Raw genomic sequence first — 7,270 nt, 5'->3', positions numbered from 1 at the left:
TGTGAAGAAGAGGAGGAGGGGAGGAGGAGGAAGGACAAGTGGAAGAAGAAGAAGAGGAGGAGGAGGAGGAAGGAAGGACAAGAGGAGGAAGAAGAAGAAGAAGAGAAATAAGAAGAAGAGAAGAAGAAGAGATGCGATCAAGAGACAGCAGAGAGAGATACTAACGGGAGAGAGAAGAGAGAAGTGTTTGCGTGTATTTGAAAGAAAGCAGATAGAAAGAGAACGAAAGTAAAGAGAAAAGAAACCACGAACATACTACACTTGCCAGTCCACCACAGAAAGGCTTTCTCCTCAGTCTCAATCAACTTCTCCGTCACATCAAGCCATATTGTGTCCTCTTCTGTCAACCATATTGTGTTATTTACCTATTTCTTTATTACCCACAAGGGGCTGAACATAGAGGGGACAAACATGGACAGACATAGGTATTAAGTCGATTATATCGACTCCAGTGCTTAACTGGTACTTAATTTATTGACCCCGAAAGGACGAAACGCAAAGTCGACCTCGGCGGAATTTGAACTCACAACGTAACGGCAGACGAAATACCGCTAAGCATTTCGCCCGTATGTCAACCATATTGTGTTCTTTACCGTCGTATCAACCATATTGTGTCCTCTCCTGAAGTATGCTCTAACCATTAGTTTTTTTTTTTTTTTTTTCTCTCCAGAACATCACTTCCGCTCAAAATCATTCTCTAAAGATGTTTTATTTTCTATAATCATCAACTTCCAGCTGCTTACAAGGGACATCATGCACATCAATATCATTCTTCATTGAGAGCCTACGAACACCATGGCTATAGTCCTTTCTTATTGATTTAGACATTTAAAAAGAACAGAGAGTTGCACCCTATTATATCTTATATCAAGAAATGCTTACTTAATCATATACACAACGCAACGTCTATGAATGCATATCAACCAACATAAAACATGCTTATAAAAGAGAGGTAGCTTCTAAGAACACAGTTCTCTACAAATAACTGTCAAGTCCCTCTAGTGTTACTGCTACGGAAACAAAAACAGAACATATTAGGTCATATTGGATAATGTCATTCTAAATGCGCTATACTTGAAACTAAAAAGAAACGGTCATGACTAGAACGCCTTTGATCAGGGCCGGGTCTAGCCTGGTGTAAAATAACAATTGTTATCCTATCAACCTAGCTAATATACTTCTTGGACAGATAAAGAAGAAATATTATCTTAAGTGTCTGTGATGTGCTTCCTCTCCGCCACTTCCTTCCTACATTTACCAGTATTGCTGTTTAGAATAACACCTACGCAAATTTTATAAACAAAACTTTCAAAAGACATGTCTCCAGAATTTAATCATTACTATCATCGTTTTGTCATGGTCCGTTGCTGTTCTAGTTTTAGTTTGGATTTCATTTGTTTTATAGCTTTTCTTCTTCTTCTTCTTTTCTTCTCTTCTTCTTCTTCTTTTCTTTTCTTCTTTCTTCTTCTCTTCTTCTTCTTCTTTTCTTCTTTCTCCTATCAAGACATGCACAACGACCTCGAACCCACAAGAGTAAACAAGAGAGACAGAGACAGGCGACAGAAACAAGGAAATGCCACTTGATTTGAATACTATGCAAATATCTTTTAAAAAACTTTCTTTTAGCTTTTCCAAAATTTAATTGTTTTCCATACTTACAGTTGAAAAAACTGTCAATGACTGAAACCGATACTGAAATGTTTTTTATAAAAAACTACTTTAGCATACATATATATATATATATATACTATATATATATATATATACTATATAATATTATTATATATATATATATATATATATATATATATATATATATATATATATATATATATACTATATATACTTATATATGCACATGTAACCGTGTGTGTATCGCTGGCGATTTTCTTTCTCCGTCTTCCCCTCTTTGGACTTTTTCTATATTTCTGATGAAGAGCTCTGCTCGAAACCGTCCAATAATACATTGTTGACCGTCCAATAATACATTACTTGTATCACGTCTTCGCGTAGTTGTTTTTTCTTGTGTGTTCTTGGTTGGACTGACAGTAAAATTAATGTATCTTTGCCGTAAGGCTTCATTTCCACACTCGCCATCTTAATTCTATTCGTCCTTAGTTGAAAGACACCTGTTGTTATGTCCTGTTATTATTTTTACTGTATTTTTTAATTGTATTTTGTCCCTGTTTTCCATCCTTGTTTTTGTATACATTCGCTGCTTTCTTCCAAGGAATCTAATACTCTTAGCTTAGTTTTTCCTTGGGGCTGGCCAGATTGGAGCAATCTCAAGAATAATCAGCCGAAATTAGGAGGATAATCTGATTCTTGACTGAAGATAGAAAATTTCGAATGACTCGTCCTTGTTTTCTTTGTATCGTCTCTCTGGAAACTTTGTTGTCCCTTTTTGTATCATCTAGTTGTCCGATGTTTTGCGTTCATGTCCCATTTTGTATTATGCACACACACACGCATACACACACACACATACACACACACACATACACACACATATATATATATATATATTCTTGAAACCTGGATAAATTGTGTATTCGTTCATTCTTCTTAAAGTGGCTTTGACCGGTTTTGATTATTGTTGCAATATTTACTTGTTTGTGATTTTCCAATATTTTCAGAACTAATGGGTGATGTGTTTTAAGATATATACTACGCGTATATACTGGAATTTGTATGTATGTGTTCCTGTGTTTACCTATGTCTACAAGTATCTATGTGAGGAATTTTTTTCAAATATATTTAATGTCTAAAGAAAATTTGACTTGAACAATCGAACGATATTGGTATCAAAACACAATTTTTGCAAATAACTATTTACTTACTGTATCTATATATTATTTACTTTCTGTCTTGTGATAAAAAGAATCAAGAATCATCATTGATTTTTCCTTTGTTTAATTTTTAGCAAACTCGTATTTCCTTTGGGAAAAATATGAACGTCGCACAATCCCATTTTTTTAAAATTTTGCTTTTACAAAAGGCTTTGCATAAGATTCGCGTATGAATACGTACATTTCTCTGTGTGCCTGTGCGTGTGTGTGTATCTGTGTATCTGTGTGTGTCTACATATATATATATATATATATATATATATATATATATATATATATGTATACACGCAGACACACATATACTTATATATATATGTGTGTGTGTGTGTGTGTGCATGTATGCATGTATGTATGTATTATACACACACAAATATATATGCAACATGTATATACATTATGTATATTGTTATTTATATTTAAGAATCCATTATTATATAATCACAATAAATGTACAATAAATAAACAAAAGAGAAAAGTTTGTAAACAAGACTATACTTTTTTCCCCTTATCCCTTATTGTCATATTACTGCTTTTTAATCTGTTACCACCCAACGGATATATACAATACTGACAATACTGTCTAATGAATACGTTACAATGCGACACACCGTATCGATATACTTCCAAACAACAACCAACTATGTGAACATTGATCAATATGGTGTTTCCAGAACTGTGATGGCCGACATATTTATCGAATAAACACAGTGTATCAATGTAGTACAGACTTGAGTAGCTCATCGATTGCTATGATTGATGGCACATCTGAGAAATCGGTGATTGTTTCTTTGTAGTCAGAACTAAGATTCCTTGTTAAGCTAAAGAAGGAAAAGATAAAATCCTTCAATTTCATTTTTTAATAACCATTAAATGGCACCCGTCGATCTATTAAGGTTGCTGGGCAAGAAAATGTTAATACTCATACTAATTTTCCACTAAAACCACCATGCATGTCTGGTACCTTGTTACTTTAGGCAGGTACGCCGCCGAAAAGTTCGGAGACTCTGATTTCTACTAGGTTTCAAAATACCAGAACTGGAGTGAATTAAGGACCTTATAGATATATAGATTCTCATTTGTTTTTCCAATAAAAGTGTTAGTTACCTGCCTTGTCATCTGATATAATATCAAGGCATCTAACCATGGCGATGTATTTAAATCTAAACCAAGCTCATGAATAAATCACTCATATGTATACATCAAGTGGCTTTTCATGATGTATGAGATTGCTAGCCTAGTAACTATAGAGAAACAGGAAATGTTTAAAGAGATTTTTTTCCTTGGGGCTCGAAGACAAACAATCCCAAAAAGGTTATCCTCACTGCAGATGTTGGCTTGTGGGTTTGCTTTCTTTTTTTCTCGCTAAGAAATGTTATGTTATAACAATAACTTTATGGCGTTAATTACTATTGTAATATTGAGATTGCTGATCTTAGGAAATACGATGAGGTAGTATGCATGTATCTATATATACACATATGTAAGTACGTATGTCTGTATCGCTACACACACAACATATGTATATATATATATATATAATATATATATATATATATATATCTAATATATATATATTATATATATATATATACAGGTAAATACACATTACTAGCTAAAGAATATCAGAAAATTGTTTATCTATATATTCCTACAGAAATTCTTTCGTCTTGGAGACGAGACGTCTTCTACTCTGATATCTAATCATATGAATATTTGTCACCTCTAGTTATCTAGATAGTCACAAAGCAAATCATTATTCAAGTGTCCTGAGGTGTGTTATTCTACCATGTAATATTTCAACTAATGATTACATGCCAGAAATTATTATAAATATGTTAGAGTACGGAGAGTGTATAATCTACCTCTCGTTTTCTATCTTCTTTTATTTTTCTCTATAGACACAGATACATATTCATACAAACGCGCGAACATATGTTTGTCCATGTGTGCGAATGTAAATTTGCAAATATATACGAACATATACATATATAAATATAGATCTATATATAAATAAGGGCGTATATATAACTATCATTATGTACACACACACACACACATATATATACACATATATATACACACACATATATAAATAGATAGATAGACAGACAGACAGACAAACAGACAGACAGACAGACAAACAGACAGACAGACAGACAGACAGACAGACAGACAGACAGATAGATAGATAGATAGATAGATAGATAGATAGATAGATAGATAGATAGATAGATAGATAGATAGATAGATAGATAGATAGATGCAATCGTGGTGAATTGGCAGACGGATTGGCGAATCGGATAGAATGCCTTGCGGTATTTTTCAACAAATGGTGCTGATTTCAAATTCCGCTGAAATCACCTTTGCTTTCTCTCTTTTGGGTTGTGGAAACAAAATAATAATTCATGGTAATGTATCGGAAGAACTTTAAGAAGGTCGGACTGGATGGCTCTGGTAGCATTCTTGCGCTCTGATGATAACATAGAACAGTACTGTTATGAAAGGTGTATTTGTGGATATATCAGATAATCATGCACAAACATTTTCCCCACAATAGCGACTTGAAGAAAAATATTCCATGTCCAGAAAAACATCTGAATATTGCTCTCTTTCTCTTTCTCTCTCTCTCTCTCTCTCTCTATCTATCTATCTATCTATCTCTCTCCCTGTCTTTCTCTTTCTCCATTTCCCCCCTCTCTCTCTTCCCCTCTCTTCTTCATCTCTCTTTCCAAATATATATATATATATATATACTTATATATAAGTCAATAAATAGTGGGGTTGTGTTGACTGCACGTGGAGAAATGATAGGCAAGGAAAAATTATAAAAAGGCAGAATGCTAAATTGAAGTTAAATTTTAATGAACATGGGTGTATAGAAAATAAATTTTTTTTTTAAATATTAATTCTAACCGGTTTTCGTGGCAATGCAACTTTTCAAGAATTGTAAGGTGAAAAGAAAATTTATTTTATAATTGAGAAGGGGGAAAGAAGAAAATTACATTGTTTTTTTGCAAAAAAATAATAAACATATACAAAAATTATATATGTATGTATGTATGTATGTATGGATATGTGTGTGCATAACTTTTAGCAGCTTATAAGTGAAAACGCTGTTCTACCTGTTGCGTAAGCTGTGCTATTTAATTAGTTTTCACTAAAACACAGTACTGACTTACAAACATTATTATACTTGGTAGCGCAATATGGATGCAAAACGAAATGTGGCGTTCCTACCAATGCTTGATATGTATGTATCAGTTGACAGCGGTGTGTTTAATATGTAAATTGGTCTATTAGTAGCGTTAGACTACTAAACGTCGTGGCTATTTAATCAATGTCTGCATAGATGGTTAAAGGGTTGGACGTGGTGGTCAAAAAGAAGCAACAACTCCCAAAATATGCATATACATCCATTATCAACTTTTCTATCTTGCGATCGCATTGCTTATATCGTAACATTCAACTCTGGCTAAAAATTCTATAGAAAACATGTACAGGCGTAGAAGTGGCTGTGTGGTAAGTAGCTTGCTTACCAGCCACGTCGTTCCGGGTTCAGTCCCACTGCTTGGCACCTTGGGCAAGTGTCTTCTACTAGAGCCTCGGGCCGACCAAAGCCTTATGAGTGGATTTGGTAGACGGAAACTGAAAGAAGCCCGTCGCATATATATATATATATATATATATATATATATATATTTATGTTTCTGTGTCTGTGTTTGTCCCCCTTGACAAGCGATGCTGGTGTGCTTACGTCCCCGTCAACTAGCGGTTCAACAAAAGACCCCGATAGAATAAGTACTAGGCTTACAAAGAATAAGTCCTGGGGTGGATTTGCTCGACTAAAGGCGGTCCTCCAGCGTGGCCACAGTCAGATGAATACAAGTAAAAGAGTAAAGAGTAAAATAGAGATAAATTGAAAGTGACTAAATCGCAAGACTGCACTGAAAGATGGGTAGTGTTGAATCACAAATCTTTAATGTATTTGAGAGTATATTATGGTTCCGAAACGAAGTGCGTTGTCCCTAAAAGCAATAAGTATGTGTGTGTGTGTGTTGGTGTGTACACGTATGTGTGTGAGTAAAAGAGAGAGTGAGAGAGAGAAGCAGTGAGAATACGTAGACGTAGCTTCAAGGTATTCAGTTTTCGACAAATAGTGTTACACTACTCTCATTGACTTTGAGTACATTTTCTCCCAATTGCAATTCAAATACCATCTAGAAACCACGACTAATCTTACACGCTGACACACGCTCGTACATATATATATATATAGATATATATATATATATATATATATATATAATATATAGTTAATCCAAACAGAAAGCACAAAAAAACACACACAATGCGAGTACGTGGAACAAATATAGTATTATTGACGCTCAGGAAAGAAGGAAAGAAGGAGGAGGTTTAACGTT

Source organism: Octopus sinensis, linkage group LG1, assembly GCF_006345805.1.
Source record: "Octopus sinensis linkage group LG1, ASM634580v1, whole genome shotgun sequence".
In the NCBI taxonomy this organism is placed as follows: Eukaryota; Metazoa; Mollusca; class Cephalopoda; order Octopoda; family Octopodidae; genus Octopus; species Octopus sinensis.
This window is presented reverse-complemented; position numbering follows the sequence as displayed.